Raw genomic sequence first — 19,008 nt, forward strand, 5'->3', positions numbered from 1 at the left:
CTAAACCGAGCAGGGGTTGCGAGGGAGGAAGAGTGCCAGAAGAGGAAACGAATGAGGGTCCAATTTTATTACGTTTAGAACGTAATTCATTTTTTTCCCCTCCCCGTTCGTTTCATTTTTTCCTGTCTCTTTTTTTTCATTCTTTTTTTTTTTTTGCACCGTCTCTTTGATGGGACGACGCTTGATTCGCGGGAAGGTAACCAAAATGTTCGAAAATGTTATTTCAGCCCGTCGCTACTCTCTAATTTCAATTTCAATTTCCAATACGTTCCGAATGCAAAGAGAGTTTCCACAGCCAGCCATCCCTTCATGCATCGGTGTTTCCCGCGATGCACACTCGTCTGTTCGGGCAATGCAGTCAAGCAAATATATACCAATCCGTGTGTTGGGCGTGTTAATTCACTTAAAATAAGCCTATAGCGCGAATCGAACCGTACCTGCTGAACAAATGGAAATGAAAATAAGAGAAAAAAGAAGGAAGGAAAAAAAAGAGGCAAAATAAAATAAAACTCGGCGAGTCGGGGTCGGCGCGGGTTTGGGGGGTGGTGGGTGTAATTTGCCCAGCAGAGAACTTGTAAAAGTTAGTCAAGTAGGCGAACAATCCGCGGAGTAAATATGCGAACTTTTTTCGCGAGCCATTGGAATATTAATTAATATCAGGAAATTTTGCGCCAAAGTCGGAATAATTTTGTTCGGGTGCCGCGGCGCTCGCTGTTCGTTCGGCGAACTTTCGACAATGAGTGGCTGGATAATTAAAACGTTTTCGCGATAATTATTATTGGCGTCATAACTTCATTCCTTGAGCATGGTTATACATGCATATATATATATATATATATAAAATATTGCGTGTATACGAGTATATCGCATGCCGAAGCTCGCCTGCAGACGTTGGCAAATATTTGTTGCAAAAACTTCACGATCTTACAAACAGAAGTTCGAATGTCAACCATTTTCCAAACTATGCAATCCCTAGTCTTGAAGATGTTTACTTTCTATTATCTTTTCACTATTTTCTATTCACGAAAGTCTTCAGCGACTAAAGTGAAAATGTAAAATAGAACATGAAATTTATCTCCATTATATACACAATCTTGAATCGGCCGTATATAAATTTCGTTAACTATTTTACGGGAAAACGAGCGCGATATTCTGACAGGCTGGATGTTCAGTTCACGACGCGCATAACTTGTCTAGGACTGACAGATGGCGTCTCGTCTATTTTTTACACAAACCGAGAGAAGGGCCGCACAGCCGTTCGCCGGCATATGCGCGCTGCATTCACCGCCGATACGACTCGAAGACCTCTCGCAACGTCGAATCAACGCGTGTTTGTTTAACGTATTTCCTTACTGTTTTGACAAACGGTTGCGTACGTCGAGGCGGGGGGATAAATTCTCGTCGCGTCGGTCCGAACGACTTGATAAAAAGTTGAGTCTGCCTGACCCGTGTAACGATATTAAATCTACGGCTTGTGCAACGCAATCCTTCCGATTCATCGACAACGTGGCTGCTCCGAATATCAACCACCTGCTGCAATTATAAATCTAATCGTAAAATGCACTATTACTACCTCTTTTTTTCCCTTCTATGAAAACGGGATTTCACAAGATATACGAGGTGGCTGGCTAATATGTTTGGTAAAATATTGATGACACCCTGCAGACCACAGTTGGTTTCACCTACGAATTTCTGCGATTGATGGTGCGGCAGAAGCTCGGCGATGGGTTATCCTTGAGCCTCGGTTCGACGCCTGATTTTTCGCCAATGAATATTTGATGTTTTAACGCTGCAGCGGCCCTTTCAGGTTCAAGCGATAAATTCAATTTAATCTTTTTAAAATTGCCTGCCTGAGAGAAAGAACGAGAGAGAGCAGGAGAGAGAAGAAGTGAAACCTAAATGACAAGAGGGTTCAAAGCACGAAAGCAGAATCGAGTATTCGATCATTTATTTGAGGTGGGCGCGGGGAAAAAGGAAAAAGAAAATTAGATCGGGGAGACAAAGTAGCGAAATAAAGAAACGGGGAAGAGTAAATATTGGGCAGGCATGTGAGGGAGGAAAGTATACACAAGGCGGGCAATGCGGTGTAAATCTTGAATGGGGATACATACGTAGTGACACGTTCATTTTATTATCGTATGGAAATTCAGTGAATTATATCGAACCTTCTCGGGTATATTCGGGTTCGGGTCAAATCATATTTCAAGGATAACGTATTGCGTGAGATACTTTTTTACACCCCCGTCCTGCAATAAAAACCCGATCCTGAATATGCGCGGCTGCGTTCTCATAGTACGATGTATCCTCGGATTCCAAACCGCGCAGAACAACGAACCCAAAATCATATAATTGCAGCGACATAATCTTCCCGGATCTTGTACGCTTGCAGTTTACGCTTATACACCGTCCGAACAGTTCTCCCCGGCCATTTTTATCCAGTTTCCGAATCTCGTCTGTCACTCGGCTGGAGGATTTATCGGCCCCCGACGATACCGGGGCGGAAATGTTTCCCACGAAAATGGCAAGGACCGTTGCACGACTCGGCATGCACTATATAACAACTCCATTTGTCCTAATCGAGAAATAAAGAACTTGCGACGAAAACAAATGCACGATGCAGTTTCAGCTTGCGGAAATTCAGACAATCCTATCGTATAGCTCCGAAGATCTGAGATTACGCGCAATGATTAAACTTTTTCCAAAATCTCATATTGGTGATTTTCCTCGTGAACAACGTTAATTAATTATTCGCCGTATGTCGCAAGAAGCGTAGAGTGTCCGAGAACGGTTGTTCTAAGTGGAGCTTTGGTATAATATGGTGATGAAAACTCGGGCGTGGGGTTAATTGGCGAGGAAATAACGTAGCGCGGGTTCAAACCGCAGTTTGGGATTCGCCTAAGCGATACGCATTGTCGAAAAATATGCTTGCATTTCGTTTCTCTCAAGTGTAGGAGCGACAGCCGGTGGTCTCCGAGTAGTTTTAACCGCATTTGAATCCAGCGGTATGAGTTTCAATTTGCGGATTGATCACGGCGTTTAATTAACATCGGGCCGAGTTAATACCAATTAGGAAATAGCAGGGCGGAATTGAGTGCAGCGCCCGGTGCACATAACGTATATTATCCCAGCACTCGAACTCGGAATTAGTTGGCCACGATTCGCATTTTATCACGGCGGCAGTTAAAGAGTCTGCCATCCATAATTCGGCTCCTCTACTGCAATATGCGCACAAATATTATCACTAACCGTGAGCTTGCGCAACGGAATTCCATCTCATCATACAATTTCCCCCGTTATTTCTGTTCTGTTTCCATTCCGCAAGACCTCGCAGCCGGCTTCGTTCTGCATAAACTACAACATCGCATACTACATGTAAGAAACCCTGTTTCCTGCTCGGAGAAGAATTCCGATGTGAAAAAAAAACCCCTTCACTTATTACGAAAAAAAAGTTTACTTCTTATCAACTCTCATTCACTTCATCGAATATCGATACTTTATTCGACCAAACAATTAGGTGGTTCATAGAACGAACAAAAATCAGTAGCCTGCATTTTTTTTTTTTTTTTTTCGTTTATTGTGAACAAGTAAATTTCTCTAGGCCTTAGTTTCGAGGGTAGCGTGCACCCTTCGGGCCCCAAAGAGCATCGCCCTATAGTCATAACCGGTGTTGAACTACGCCGGAGGAAAAAGGCGACAGCAAAACGGATTTGAGAAGTACCTTAAGTCGCGTCGTTCCTCGTCTCCGTGGAGCATTAAACGGGAGGCGGGAATTATATTGGGCGAGGTCGGACGATCGAGGGGGCCCAAAGGGCCCCGAAGGGCCCGGACTTGGCTCGTAACGCGGGGCGGCGGTGACCCGCGGCTGTTCGGGCCCGGTTTCAACCCGCTAAGTTTCTTAATCTGCTCGTAAGTCAGAAGGGTTCCTGCAGGCGTAAACGAGCTGGGCGTGTATCCAAGGATTCTCGGCACCCAAGAGACCAATTTTGCCTTTTCAACTAAACTCGGTCACGTGCGCGTATAGCGAGAACCCGAGGCTTGATTTTTGGCGGATTTGAGCTTAAGACGGCGGCGCTTCTACGCCTCGGGAATAGCGAACTGGACCGTAACGTCGAGGGAAAAGATGACGGTTACTTTTGCCGCGAGCATGTAACAGTTTTGGACACAATCGTTAACTAGGTTGAAAATATTGTTTTTTTTTCTAAAAGGACCACGCGGCGTGTCAACGGTTATTGGTCGAGGGACCTCGTCGTAAATTTGCGTTTACGGTTTGTCAGGAAATCTATTGGTCTGTTAAGAACGATCGTATATCTTCGATGTCAACTGCTTCTGCACCGCAAGTCGCGCGGAGCCGCGGCGGTCTAGAACTTATATTTACTTTCATCGATGTGTATTTTCATTGATGCGTGTACTTATGTTTTTACCCAACCCCGGGAACTGATCCGCTTCGGGGTACCGAAGCATTTAACTTTGGCAAATTGAGGGAACGGAGGGTTGGTTAGGTCACAATCACTTCATCTGATACAATTGATTTGTTTACGAGCTGCTTTCTAGGAGATAATAAATGGTATTGATACAGGGCTTGGGAACCATTGACCTCGTTTTGGTGTTTATCGATCCTCGATAACTGATGACAAGTTGATGAACGTAGGTATACCGCGTTATAGGATCCAACTGCAGTCAGAGTTTTTCCGGGTTTCGTTCTCACTTTGAACAGTATATCAGAACCTCCCCGAGTTTATTCAAGTGTGCGAAACCAGAGTAAAATCGTAAATTCTATCAGCGAGTAAAAGTAGGTATCCATATACGTAGGTCCGTAGATACAAGGCATATCCCACGGACGTACGTAACGTGATTATGTAAAGTAAAATGCATGTGTATACACACATAGACGCGTTAACGAACGAAGCAGAAGGATTCAAAACTTTCCAACTCAAATAACGTGTAAAAATAGAAGGCGAATAAGGAAAAGCAGAAGCAGAAGGAGAGAGAAGCCGGTCTAGCCGGAAGGTAATTCGAATAACGATAATACATAAATTTAACTGTTCTCACCGAGGGAAAAGTTTTCCCCGTAGGAATATAACGATATTGTATGAAATCTGCATCGCGGAACACGGCGAATATATTTTACCGGTTGGGTATGCACCCTGCGCTGCGCGTCTCCGCATATTCACCACCGACTATTTGAGCTTCGCAGCAGCTACCGAGTAAGCAAGAATATCTTATCGTTACAACCACCACCCTTCCACGATGACGATCCTTTTTACCGCTCCTTCGTCGCCCTTTTAATTCCTAACGAACGCGAAAGCTCCTCACGGTGACTCGGTTACCAGCTATCGCCTCCGAAGAAGCCTCGGCGTCGCTGTTGGTTGCCTCGATTCTGCAGGTCAGCGCTGGGTTCGCTAACTGGCCGCAGCTAACCTCCACCTCTCTCGCAAATTACCTCCAATTTACTACCAAAGTTGTACCGCACGCCTGCAGCTTGTTCTCTCCCTCCCCTACATTTCTCTCTTGGTCGCTGCTTGCACGATGGCTTGTTGAAGATCTATTGCCACGGTGCAAAATTTTCCACTACACGGTGTAGTCTTAGAAGTCATCCCTCAACTACGTTTGGATTTGACCCACAAATGTACCGAACTATCGGACTCAATTGGCATATCGAAATGTTGCAAATGAGAAAAGCTTCGTTTATGTTCGAAGCTCCGTTCAGAGACAAGCTGCTATTGTGGTCAGTATATATATATATACATATATTTTTTTTTAGTAAAAGCTGCAAATGAAGAATAAAGGTAACGAAGCAGCAAAAGGTGCAGCGAAGCGACTCGCGGATGTGACGTTCTCTGTTAGCTTTGGAAAGTTCGGTGCATGGAAATGTTTAAGAGTTGGGTAATTCGAGTAAGTTTTCGTTATCAAATGGCCGGTTTGGCTGGGTACATCGGGAGACGTTGCAGGTACCTAAGCTCATGCAAAGCTGAAGCGTTTATTAATAATGTATTAGGTGTATAATTATGAGAATAGCCCGCATGTCCGTGTATACATGTATAATATTATGGACGGTAAAGAGAAAAGGACGAAGAAGAAAGCGTATTATGAAGTACAGTGGGATCGGGAAAATCCGCGGAGCGTGGAAGAGGCGCGACATAAAACTGAAAAGTTTAATAATAAAAAGAGCTTAGCATTTTCGGAACTTGGTAAATCCCTTCGTATGGAATGACTTTACTTTCGCCGAATTAAATAAATGGTACCTCCACCCGCTCGTAACGGGGGGCCGAAACCTGTAGACGCCCAACTATGACCTCTGTTTCCATCCCGCTCTCTCCCTATTTCTCTTTTCGCTTATCTTTTGGCCCTTTCTCACAAGCCGCGCGTCGCTCGCTGCAAAGGGACACAAGAAATGGAACACTAACTTTTTATCGCCGCGCCAGGAACTGCGTACCAAGTGTCTCAAATGGTTTCGATTTTCATTTTCAATTTGAATTTGAATCTTCTCCGGTTAACTAGCTTTGCAAAATCCGAACGAAAGAGCTTATCGCTGGATATCATCCCGGCCTTTCAACGAAATTCCGCAGCCGTGACTCGATAATATTAACTTCTGTACGAGATTTTTTTCACCCTGACTCTCGTCCCGCTTGATCCTCATCTTCGATGGGAATTCCTTTCTCGCCCTTCGCGCGCTTTTTATTCGACTAATCGTTACCCCGTCGAGTGAACATGTATAGTGTTATCCTTATGGCCTAGCTTGAGTGAGATCGTAACAGCTCGGAGGCGTTATTTTACGAGCTAGATTATCTCGGCTTTTCGCGATGGGCTTTGTCTAGCTCTCGTAACTGCGTGCTGGAGTTTGAGCAAAGAGAGAGAGAGAGAGAGAGAGAGAGAGAGAAATTAGATGCACGTTCCAGAGTAACAGAAAATTGTGAAGCACTGCCACGATCCGACGCCTCCGAGGTGTGCGAGTCGGTTTTTATTGCGGTAACAAAATCGAGGAACAAATGAGAGGAGCAGGGAAGAGGAGGAGGGTGGATAAGAGCGGTACAGGTGACGGCAGGCCGTTCGGAATGACGAGGGAAGCTGAATCGGAAATGAAAATAAAAAAATAGCGAGAGAGGAAGCGGAGGAATATCGTCGCGATGCAACGTCGAGGTTGAGGGAAAGGGCCGTTCGTAGGTACTGGATACACTTATTTTTACAATGTAAGAACGATATCCGTCAAATCGTATTTTCCCGTAATCTCGAGGAACCCGGATAAAAATAATCTCCAATTTCCGGAAACAGTTGGGATTACTGCATCTAGCGCACGAGCTGCCCGTTGTTCCGCCTCTCTCCATTCGTATAATGGCCCGCGGGTTAACTTTTTAGCTTTTTTCGATATCACTGCACCTTGCGGGCACGATTCAATTTACGAAAGCCATTCGCGTAATTGCGTAATTGCCGGCTAGCGGTTACCGCCTGCAGTTCTCGTTATTCTAAACTCCACGTGTCGCGCCATCAACTGCCCAAGATTTTCCACCCCTGCTCCGCACCGTTGCTTTCCCCTCCCCTTTTATTGTACATTCCCCCCCCCCCCCCTCCTTCACCCTGTATTCAAACCGGAAAGTACTTTAAAAAACGCCTCATTGTCGAGCAGGATTTTATCGGAAAATGGGGCAGTCGAGGTGCTGTGAAAAACTGCGAACCTCTGCAGGGTGGATTTTAATGCATTTGCGGAGACGATGCGATCCGCCTACAGGTATACGTATATAATGTAGTCCGTGTCAGAAGTGATTTAGCGCTGCGAATGACTGAAAATCGATAATTCAACTGCCAAGGATTACTGCAGGATATAATTCACTCGAGTAGGTGGTTAGATTCTCCTGCAGAGGCCCGCTCCATTCGCCTCGGATTGTCTTGTCTACTAGCGGTGATCTCGCCGATCCGGATCAGCGAGCTTCGCACCAGAGATTCGGAGTAGAATTAAGCAGCCTCCCGTTCAGAAGGTCTGCCGATAAAATTATTGCCTCGATGTAAAATTCGCGCGATAAATTCCAAACAAGTTCTCTTTCCAAGAGAGTAAATTTCGAGCTTTACTCCAGCAGCTCGGAATTGAATCACGACCGAGACTTACCTAGCAATTATTTAACATCCGTCGAATCGACGTAGCCGATTGGCAAATGGGGAACATTAAAAAGTAAGGTAGCTGTCAGCTGGATGAAAATTTATAGCGGCACTCGAATCGCGAATACAATTTAAGCGGTGTTGATCGGTGGCGGTGACAAAGTGGCGGGCATGATGGATGCGGCGTTGGGATGGTCCTCTGCTTACGGGGAGAGACGGAGAAAGTAAAAGAGAGAGGATGGGAGAGAGAGAGATAGAGAGAGACAGAGACTGGAGGCGAAAAAGAAGACAGGGGGAAAGAAATGGGGGGAGGAGAAAAAAAACGAGAGCCAGGAAACGACATCCTACTTAGTCCGTAATTTGCGCTACACCCTCAAACGGGTCGTAAAAACGACTGACACACATTCGGCTCTACCACGCGACGCGCCATGCACGGATCGAAATTGTTTAAGAGAAGTCCCGACGCGTATCCGAATGAAACTGGGTGAAAACCTTGCCGACGTTTAACCCGGCTAGGTGACGACAATGAGCTTCGGGGGTGTCGTTACTTCGTTCTGAGAGATTCAGCCGCGTCTCGTCTCCCATGGCGAGGAAACTTGTCTCGTTAACAGGTTTATTGTATCGCTGAGCCGCAGTTGTTGCATAGAGCTTCCGAGAAAACGGCTAATGTTATAACTGCACGTCGTTGCATTGCAAGTGTGAAAGGCAAACTCCCGCAACGCGAATTATCCGTCTCGCAGCTTAATGATATTACCGCATCGTTTTTCGCATATGATACAGTAGGCGCGAAATGCACTCGTTGCGAAAATGCTTCTTACAAGGTGTCCTTCACTTTTTCGCATCCAGTCCGATGAATCTATGTATTCAACACCGCTACTCGTTTAAATTTTCTTTCGCGATACACCATTTTTACAAATCGTTAGAGCGTGAATGCCGCGAGTGCTTCCGGCATTGCATCGGTAGCTCGGAACATACAGCGTAATTTACAGAGGGAAAAATTGATAGACACGTTACGCTTCCATCAACTGTCAAAACTTTACCGGTCTCCGTATTAACCAGATATGTACGAGGTTACGAATATTCGGTGGAGTTCTGCGAGTGCATGCACACATCGAGAGTTTCACGACTTGGATGTCCAGGAAAGAGTAAGGGTGGATGTTTCGGTGCAGGGTGGCGGTTTTAGTCCCGGCCTCGCGACGCGACATTCTCTATTTACGACACTTCCTTACCAGCTAAATTACCCGAGAATGCCACGATCCTTATCCACGACATTTTGCATCGCCGTACGTGACCGGGCAGATAAGAAGCAAAGACGTCGTTAGTTTAACCGAGGAAGGGCTTGTCACGTGCAAAGTCCAAGATAATCGCGCTTATCATTCTGTCTACATACAATCCCTGCATATACGTATGATTCCTCCAGAGTCCCTAAAGTCGAGGCCGATTCAAATTCTAATACCTAGTAACATTCTCGCACTGGTATTGTAGTCCGGAGTCAATTCTGGAAAGTTTTCTCGACTCGTTTGGATGACTCGAATCTAATCAAGCTTTGATTTTTTGTGTGTTTCAGGTGAGCGCCACCGATTCTTTTTTCACCACCGTTACGCAAGCGAAGGTGAGTTTCGCCCGCAGGTGGAAACGGTACGAGAACCATTGGCAGACATATTTACAGAGCCGTTAGCGCTCGGAGTTCGGGTTGAATTCGACTAATGGAATTTATAGCGAACTTCCGAATCAGACATTGGCACTGTACACAAAGCTCTGCGGAAGCTCAGAGAGCTTTAGTGGCCACGGTTCGGTCGAGTTGGGTCAGTTTGTCAATTTTACGTTATCGCCGCGGCTGCCGCACGGCCGCAACGAGAACCCCGGGAGTACGGCTTGAACGGGAAAAGCCGCCATTCAGCGGAACCGCAACTCGATTCCTCGAACACCGTAAGGGCGATGCATCCGCAACCGCGTTTCTCGACGGTTGGTCGTTAATTCCGTTCCGCGTTCAACTCAGTTTTGAAAACTTATCGCTCGCGGGTCAGTTCTGCAATTTCTCGCCGCAGATTCAGGCGGGAAAGGTATAATATTCGCGACCGCGAATCCCAACGATTGTAGGAATCCGTTCATGCCCGTGGGTCGCTCGGGGACGGCGATGAATAAGTGAAAAACACGTTTCCACTTGAGTCTCTGAATGACTGTTGCCGCCGAGTTTTTGAACGGCTTAAATATTCACCAACGCCTGAATAACCCATGGAATGCCGCGAAACCTGCAGGAAAACGGATGCCGACTTCTCGCTTCGCCCTCCGCAAGCTTCCAAAAAAGTTTTCCGTCAAACTGCACGGGGAGTAGCAAGCTACGACCCGCCGCTATTTATGCGGAAAAGGGTTAAATTCTGCTATATTTTCAATAACGTCTCAACCGATGCGAGATTGAAAAATTTCAGGATCTTGACACCGTGTCGTTACGACCAATAAATAATTGAATATTGACGAACCGCCGTTCGCGAAAACAGTTATCATAATCTCGACCGTAAAGTGCCAATCGCTCAACGTGTCGTGGAGTGCAAATTCGCGAGGCGATAATCGCCCGTAACTGCAAGAAGAAAGCGTATCTACGTGAATATTTGACGTGTATGCAGCGACGTTACACCAGCGGTATTCTCGATTCGTTCTCAAGGTATAATTTAGCCGAGGCTGAACTTGGTTCGCTTTGATTTGTCACTGGGATAGTTCCTTACGTTACACGTACCGGACGGAAGCGTATGACTGCATAGCGTGGTCGTAATAGTCCCTCTGAATTATTACAACCTGTACATGCAACGGGTATAAGGTGGACATTGAATCCCGGCGCAAAACGTATCCGATACCCAAACATACCTGTATGTGTGTATAGTCGATGTTGCGGCGGGTGCTAAAAACGTGAATAGATGCGAAAAACTTTATTGTAGAATTTAATGGTGGAGAATACGTGACAGGATTGTGGAATGGATAGTTTATGAAATAAAGAAAAATTGGCGTAAATAAGTGAAAACCGAGTCAAACGTTTTAATTTTTTTACACATACATAGATATACCTATATATGAATTTTGAAAGGAAGTTGGTACGGTTGAATGCACATTTTCTATTTCTCTCGTGAGTTCGAAACTTTCAGCCAGTGCATGAACTCTGCCCATAATTGTGGAAAAGTTTATAGACAGAGTGCGAGGGCGATAAAGAAGGAATGAGAAAAGATATAACTTTACAAATATAGAACAGCATTGAAAATTTAGCATCGCCTGCACATGATTTACATGAAAAATAAATTGCGAGTTGTATTATATGCGCGTTGTATAGCTGCACAGAGAATCGATTGAATTTCGCTTTATTCCACCACATCGAGGCAGTATGCGAATGTAAGCCCGCAGTGTGAAATGCATAGCAAAGTTAGTTAGCCTCATCCGAAATTAACTTTGCTAAAACTTTGTCGAACGATTCACTTGGGAAAAATGACGCGACTGTAATTAGTCGGAGAGAATTAGGAAACTCTTTGCGCCAACTCGTTAATCTTCATTATATTTCGCTGATCGTATTTTGTGACAAAACGCCGTGAGCGGTAGAAAGAGAGAGCTTGGTGAGAGGTGGACGGAGAGCTGAGGACAAGCTCGTGCTTTCAGCGGGGAACTGAGATTGTGAAAATTCGAAATAAGTACATAACGGCTGAGAGTTTGATGCAGCCGCGAGGCCGAGCGACGATCTTACACCATATAGATTTTAGTCAAAGACGTCAAATCAAAGGAACGCCGTTCAAGATCCCTGCAAAGCTCAGCTGCGCGGCGCAAAGCTGCAAGCTGTGCTTAGCTAAAGCAGGTCTCGAAACGAGCGCCGCGCCCCGACTCGTCACCTGATGAGTAATGAGTGCGAGATGAAATCAGTTCTTAATCCTCGCTTCTCATTTCTCTCAAAAGCCCGGGCTGACGTCTTTAATTACACTTTTCGCGATGCAAAGCGTTGAAATATTGCACCAACGTTCGCACGCATAGTTACTTACATAACGGAAACGAGTTGATAAAAAAAAACAAATAAAAAATTAGAAAATAACCAGGTGTAAAATTTCAAAAAACTCTGTCGTCTCGTCGCCAACTTTTGGAGCCAATTTTCGCGGGAATTATTTCGAGCTTTTCAGGACGTTATAACAAGGAACGGACTTTGGCCCTGCGGAGGCGGAAAGACGTCGCTGAAAGAGCCGGGCGGCGCAGTTTATAATGTTTATCTCGTAATGCGCCATCTTTCATGGGGCCTCTTCGTATAAAATGTGAGGCCGTTAGTCTTTGGTTGAAACACATTAGCCACCAACGGCTCTCCGTCTCAGCTAGCTCTGCAACGACGCCCTAGCTATTTCACCCCGCAATTTTTATACCACCTCTTTATATTTTCCTATACTTTATACTTACACCGTTATTCCATATAGAGACTCGCGGCACCCGAGCGCTGCAGATTATCCCAAGGTAATACGTGTCAATTTCAAACCAATTTTCCAACCATCCTCCGCACCCCATTATTCCAGCATTACATTCTCCCCATACTGGCATACTAGCATTCCCTTCACCCTTTTCTGCGGAAACACTTTTACGCTCCCAATCGAAGATTCAATTAACGCATCAAAGAAGTGCCAGTAAAGTGGACGGATCTTTATGCATTGGGACACGTGAAAAAAAAAAAAAAAATTACTGTTCGATTTACTACCTCTCTGGCAAAATGAGGAACTGCTGCAATTTTGTCGAATTTAGTTTTTTCTCAATGTTCGTACAAAAATTTTAGTAACGTCAACGGCAAAAGTGCACCAGTCCTCAAAGCAGCGTAACTCCAACATTATTTTTTTTCTGCCGTGAATATCTATCTCCATACAATTACGCGTGTAATGTTTGAGGAACAAAAAGTTGTGGTAGTGAATTTTTTTTAATATTGGAAGTCGGTTCATTGCGAAATTCGTAAAATTGTATGAATCAAAAATTCACCTATTTATCGAATCGTTCGCCGAGGTTCGGTTTGAATATTCCTGGACGAGCATGTGATCGTTGCAAATCAGCGAATTGCGTCTTTTTATTCACCGTGATCGAGGCGACCCGGAGTGTGTAGATTCGTCGATAGGCGTAGCTGCAGCGGAAGGTGATAACGGGGGGACAGGGCGACAGGCGTCAAAGTGTTCAATTGAATCTGTACTAAATCCCGGTAGACACAACGATGGCAACTAGAAGAGCGAGGAGAGCGAGGAGAGCGAGGAGAGCGTGTCTGGTTGACGGTTGTGATTTCCAACGCGGCATTAGCATGCAGCGTGAATCGCCAGTTACGTGTCCCGATGCGTGTCACGTCGGGACCCCGCGACCCCCCGCCGCCCTGAAACCACCCTTAAAAGCTGTACGTTACGCCGCTTAACCGGTGTCGCCCCTGCAGAGACCTCCTCTCCTCTCCTCTCCTCTCCTCTCTTCCCTCGGATCAACCTGTCGGATATCGAAGCTTGTCGCCGAACCTCCACCCTAACCGCAAGTCTTTTGCTCTTCAAAAAAGCTACCTTACGAATCGAGCCGTCAGATGGACGGCCAATCAGCCCAGCCTCATTCCCACCAACGATTTTTTCCGAATCCAGATTTCCGGTGAACAGAAAAATAATGGGATAAGGTAATTGCACCAGTTATTGACCTTTTTTAGTTGCATCTGCTTGACCCTTTCTTCCAAAATTACCAAAACATGAATTTTTAGCGTCTTTAACCCTCTAGCAGTTGGTTTAAGTCATAGACACAATTTGTGACGTCAATTTATAATTTTGGAAAATGAAAGCGTCAATAACTGGTACACTTAAATCTTGGCGATTCGATAGCAAATTTCACGTTCAATCGAGATGTTTTTGGAATTTCATCGAGAGTTATATGTTTGAGAAACTTTACGCGGTCCAGTTTATACGACGACCAGGGTTTTCCAGTCTAGAGAAGCGGAGCGGATCGAGCGTCGAAATTCACGTTCGTACACGTCCTATAGGTACACCGTAATGGACTAATCGTTGAAATCAGTACAAATATTTATTTTCAACCTGTCATAAGCAGCCGACTCTCAAGCTTTTCGAACCCGGCAAGAAATATACGCGAAGGAACACTCAGACGCAGCTGTACGGCTTTCTTATTTCCTACTTCCGGTGCAGCTGCAGCTAGGTGCATGAAACTCGGGCACAAAATGATACAAGTATTTCGTCAAGCTGGTTAATCTTTACTGCGCTGCACCTCCGCTTAATTCGCCGTTCCTTATTTCCGGTTTCATTTTTTCCATCTTCTCCCTCATTTCGCAACGCGTTTGGATACCTTAACGAGCGAAGCACTTACATCCCTTCACGTTGGAGCTGAAGCATTACGCGGTGAAATTTCTCAACTAGGGTATAGCTTGCTTTTGGGACACAAATTGCTCCCCGGTGTCGAACTCCGTGTAAAGTTTACCTTTTTGCTCCCCTTCTGCTTTTTCTTCTTCTATCTCTCTTTCTCTCTTCTTTTCATATTTTTTTTTTTTTTTTTTGTTTTTTCTTTCGTATTTCGTTCTTAACGTTCCGAGAGCGATATAATAGGACCGCATATATAAAGATTTTACGTTCCAATAAAGGTAAGCTCCCTAGTAGCGTAACACCCGGATCCGTTTCACGAGAGCGTATACAGCATAAGGGCCACCGTCGCGGGACTTTACTGAGGATAGAGAGAGCCGTTAAAAAGTTTTTCCCAGTGCCGAGAAACTCGCCTCAGGAATAGGATCGAACCGAAACGAATTCCGGCGCTATGGCTGAAGCTAGCTGGAAGCATCTCGTCGAATCCTTCGCGAATCGCGAATCGAATTGTAACGCGAATGTCAAGCAGACGACAGCCGCCTAACGTTCGACGGCTGGGCGAGAAATGGAATAATATAAACGCACGTTTGACGGAAAATTGGCAGGAGTCGATGGGACGAAGAGGACGAAAATTCCGGAGAGCTTTCCCGAAGCCTACAATTGCAAAATTCTAATATCGCGTAGAATATTATATTGACGATAACACGAGGATCCAAGGCGTAAATGATAAGCGGGTCTCGGCAATTTATAGCAATAGTTTAACGCGACCTCATCCAACTTCCGGTAACTTTAGAAGCGAAACGGTTAACTATGGGTCTGAAATATCGGCAGAGCACTGCAGTAGAGTTTGCCGATAGAAGTCGCGAGGTGTGGAAGTTCATATACGATGTGAAGGTGAAATTTTCCCAGGGGTGCAAAATACGGGTCAGAGTTTTACACCTCATTACGTCTCCGTGGGTGGAAGCCAGCTGGCAGTTGACCTACCCCAACCTATCGGCTGCAAGCTCTAAATATCCTACGGCATTAGCTGCGCATCCAGGTCGCTGGAAATCTCGGCCTAATATCGACGGACGACCGGGAAGACAAGCGACGGTGAGCCCGCCCCGCTTCCTGGCTTCATTCCTTCCTTCCTTCCTTCCTTCCTTCCTTCCTTCCTTCCTTCGTCATCGCTCAGAAACGTGGCATCGATTCACTCTGCGAAACCGCAAGGCGGCTCGGTCGACGTCTGCCTCTCAGGCAACCACCACCCCCTCCCCTGTAATTTATTAATTATTCGTAAGTGCGTGGCACGTAGCGGCCGCAATCTCGTTATGCGACGTTGATTGAAGACCGTGAAATCAAAAGCGCCTCTCTCCAGAACTCCGCATCCCGGCAAGTGTCAAAGATCAAGCTACCAACATTAATTGAGAAAAATCATCTTCCCGTGGCACTTTTCGTGCCTATAACCGTAAAACGATCCCTTAGAAAATCCGATTTCAAGATTTATACACGCGTTCGAATATCAGCGTCAATTTTTATACGGCATTGAAAATATACGCGGTTACTCTGACGAATTTCACATGGCTTGAATTCAACCGGTGCAGCTGGTTTTACCGGACAGGAAATAAGAACAACGCGAAATAATTTTTAATTTAAAGTCGACTTATTCCGAGTGCAAATTTATAATCCCTGTGAGGTTAATACCGCAGTTGAGACACTTTGCCCCGGCTATCTCGGTCGTAATTTCGTCCCTCTCGCTGCGCTTTGCACCCCGAGTTCTGCCGCTGCGTTATCGTATGCATTGGATGCGCGGGGAAACTTGTATCTTGTAGATCTAATTTCCTGTAGAATGTATGACTTGGTATCTGCGGGTACCATGCCCCGGTTCGTACCGCGTATGAATCCGTAGTCCACTGCAACTGACTGGCGGACGTTTCTTTCTAAAGGCGAGGAAGAGGCGTTGGAACAACAGGGCAGACACCAGGCTCACACTGCAACACTAAGGTCTACACAAATTTCCACTTACGGAGGGCAGAGCGCGTCTCTATCCCTTTTCATCCCTCCGCCCCTTCTTCCGAGCTTCTTCTTCATCTCTCTTACCCTCAGTTTCCCGAATTGCTCAGGGTATATCTTGAGGCATCGCACTCCCAATAGCCTCAAGGCGGCGGCGCGTCGCTTCTTGCTGCTCGTGGGGGTGGCTTTGGTCCCCGACCGGAGGGTCGCGCCGTCAGTCGCGTCCAGAGGACTCTGGGTTTCGCACATCCCGATCCTCCGGCAACACGCTGCAAACTGCGCGAGTAACTCTCGTCTGCGAACTCGCCACGCGTTACAAACCGCCGTTGGATACCAATCGCAGTGTCGAATCAACCCCTTGGAATTCATCCTCGTAATCAGATGTCACACGTGACTGTATAAATTTTTGGTTTTTCTATCGATTCTTTTCCACTTCCTCTTTTACTTTACAAAGAGCTAAAATAGTGCGAATTGGTGCAACTTGACATCGTCACGGCCTTACGGATATCTTCACCTCGACCTTTCGTCACGGAAAAGAACGACGGAAACTGATCCGCCATCGACGTCGATGAGCGCCAAGAGACAAAGGGAGAGAATAGCATTATAGGAAAACAGCTAACCTATTAGCCAGCATTCCAACCCCGATGCTAAGTACATACGGCTCGTCTTGCGTCGACGCCATATTGACAGCTGACACGTGAGTTCCCTCGGTTTTCCCTCCCTCGTTTGCTGCCAGCCACTGACGACACCCTTTCTCACATCCTCGTCAGCTATTCTCATCCCCCGATGCGACTGCTCCGTCCTGAAAGCCATCGGTAACAAAATCATTGGGCAAGCACTCAGACTGGCTAAAAAGCTGGAAAAACAAACCAAAGATAACACACCGCTCTTCCGGCTCCAGAGCAAGCTCCTTATGCAACACTATTTCGGTCTTCGGGTGTGAGAATTTCCTGCCACATTTCCGATACATCGGATGGTTGATTCGAATTCCTTTTTTCATTTCTCGTGACAAGTACTCGACGTGTCCCTGTGAAGAATGAAGATTCGTCACCGCGAGTTTGACAAGCCTCCGGACATGTGCCTCGAAGATGTTTCTCTTTGAGTGAAGCGTCGCGCATTTTTTTTTCCGCTGCGGAAAGTCAGCCGGAAGATTTGTCAATACGGCGTGAAGCAGCCGAAAAAAAAAAAAAAATTTCATCGCGTGGATGGTATTACGAAAAGTTTTCCAACTCTGACAGTCGAGTGACGCGTGATTTTCCACCGACCTTGAAACTTTTGGATCATCTCGGAATTCTTAAGTGAGAAACTTTCCGCGGGTTGGGAAAAGTTGGGGAATCGGCGTACGTACCCTGTACACACACATACCTGCTTCTGGGATCAGTGCTAGCGCCCCGTTAGCAAAGGTTTCTTGATTCGACCTTGAAGATCTTCGGTAAGTGATCCTCCCGGTGGTTCCGTTTGACTTTCGGCTTTGATTCGCCGGCTATACGTGACCAAGTGAATTTTATTTTGCCTTCTCTTATCCGCGTACTCGAAGATAGGTGATTTGAAACTTGATTCGCTGTTCAACGTACGTTTGCTAATCCGTGCCTCAATCGACTAACAGCAACGCAGTATTACTTCGGATTTTCGCTAACGGTGAGTTTAACGTGCCAAACATTTATATGGACGACCGTAAATTGACCCAGGCAATGAGAGATGAAAATCGTGCCTTACTGAGTTACGTAATTTAACGAACGATCGACGACATTCCTCGATCAGAAATCACCAATTTCCCCAACTCTTATCGTGGAAGAAAATTAGCTGCTTAGTCACGTGCAGTGGGCGTGCTTAAGCCTCGACGATGCTATGCACTTATAAGCTTTCGTCAGAAGCTGATTATCAGGTGCACAATCTAATTCTTCACTCGAATGAAGTGTATATAGCCTACGCGTAGGAAGATTACGACGGCTATTCAGCCCGAAAAATTAAAATCTTGATTTGGTGCTCGATCAGTGAGCGGAGAAGTTTTATTGCGTTGTGCTACGTTTCTCTCCGTGCTTTTTTCTTCCTACGTTTCTGTGGCGACCTGATTTCTGCGTTCCCTAAATCGCCGTGAAACGTTCCGCCGAGTAGGGGGTTGGTAAAAATCGTAATATTCCTTGCATTCTTTCTCTGGACGTATACGCAAACTGCAGCGTGCCCATTTCGCGCTGTCTGGTGTTAAATACGGCGGAAGATACTGCGGAGAGAATGTCGGAGTAAAGCGGCGTAGCAAATTACAATTCTCCATAGATCCCGTTTCAGCTCGCCTGCACATACAGCTCGGCTCACTCCGTTGCTGCAAGAACGCGAGAAAGTTAAAAAGAAGTTGAGTCTTCGGAGACACAAAACGCAATAAGGAATGGACCACGGCACCCGTGCAACCCTGCACGGAGTTTAGAGAAGCACAGCCCAGGGTAATATTCGTTACAGCTGCGGAAGCTCTACAACCGCCTGCATAAAATCCGCACTTCCCGACGACAGCGGGACTCGAACTGCAGTTCTGCACGTTATGGAAAGTAATTTCGCAAGATTACCGCATCTGTCCGCGTTCAGAAGCTCTTAGAGATTCTCGGCAGAA

At 46.0% G+C, this 19,008-nt stretch overlaps 1 protein-coding gene across 4 annotated transcripts in view; it reads left to right on the top strand.

Annotated features, from left to right (window-relative positions):
- Window positions 1-19,008, top strand: part of LOC124306763 (teneurin-m) — a 342,803-nt gene that overhangs the window by 42,126 nt on the left and 281,669 nt on the right. The window contains exon 1 of one of the 4 annotated variants that reach the window (XM_046767739.1): window positions 9,655-9,700. The exons of 1 other annotated variant lie outside the window; for it this stretch is intronic. The gene's annotated coding sequence lies outside the window, so the exon portion shown is untranslated. Of the gene's footprint in view, window positions 1-9,654; window positions 9,701-16,651; window positions 17,839-17,916; window positions 18,045-19,008 lie in introns of those variants that run through there. 2 more of the 4 variants (XM_046767740.1, XM_046767738.1) reach the window with 2 other exon arrangements.

Source organism: Neodiprion virginianus, chromosome 6 (genome assembly GCF_021901495.1).
Source record: "Neodiprion virginianus isolate iyNeoVirg1 chromosome 6, iyNeoVirg1.1, whole genome shotgun sequence".
NCBI lineage: Eukaryota > Metazoa > Arthropoda > Insecta > Hymenoptera > Diprionidae > Neodiprion > Neodiprion virginianus.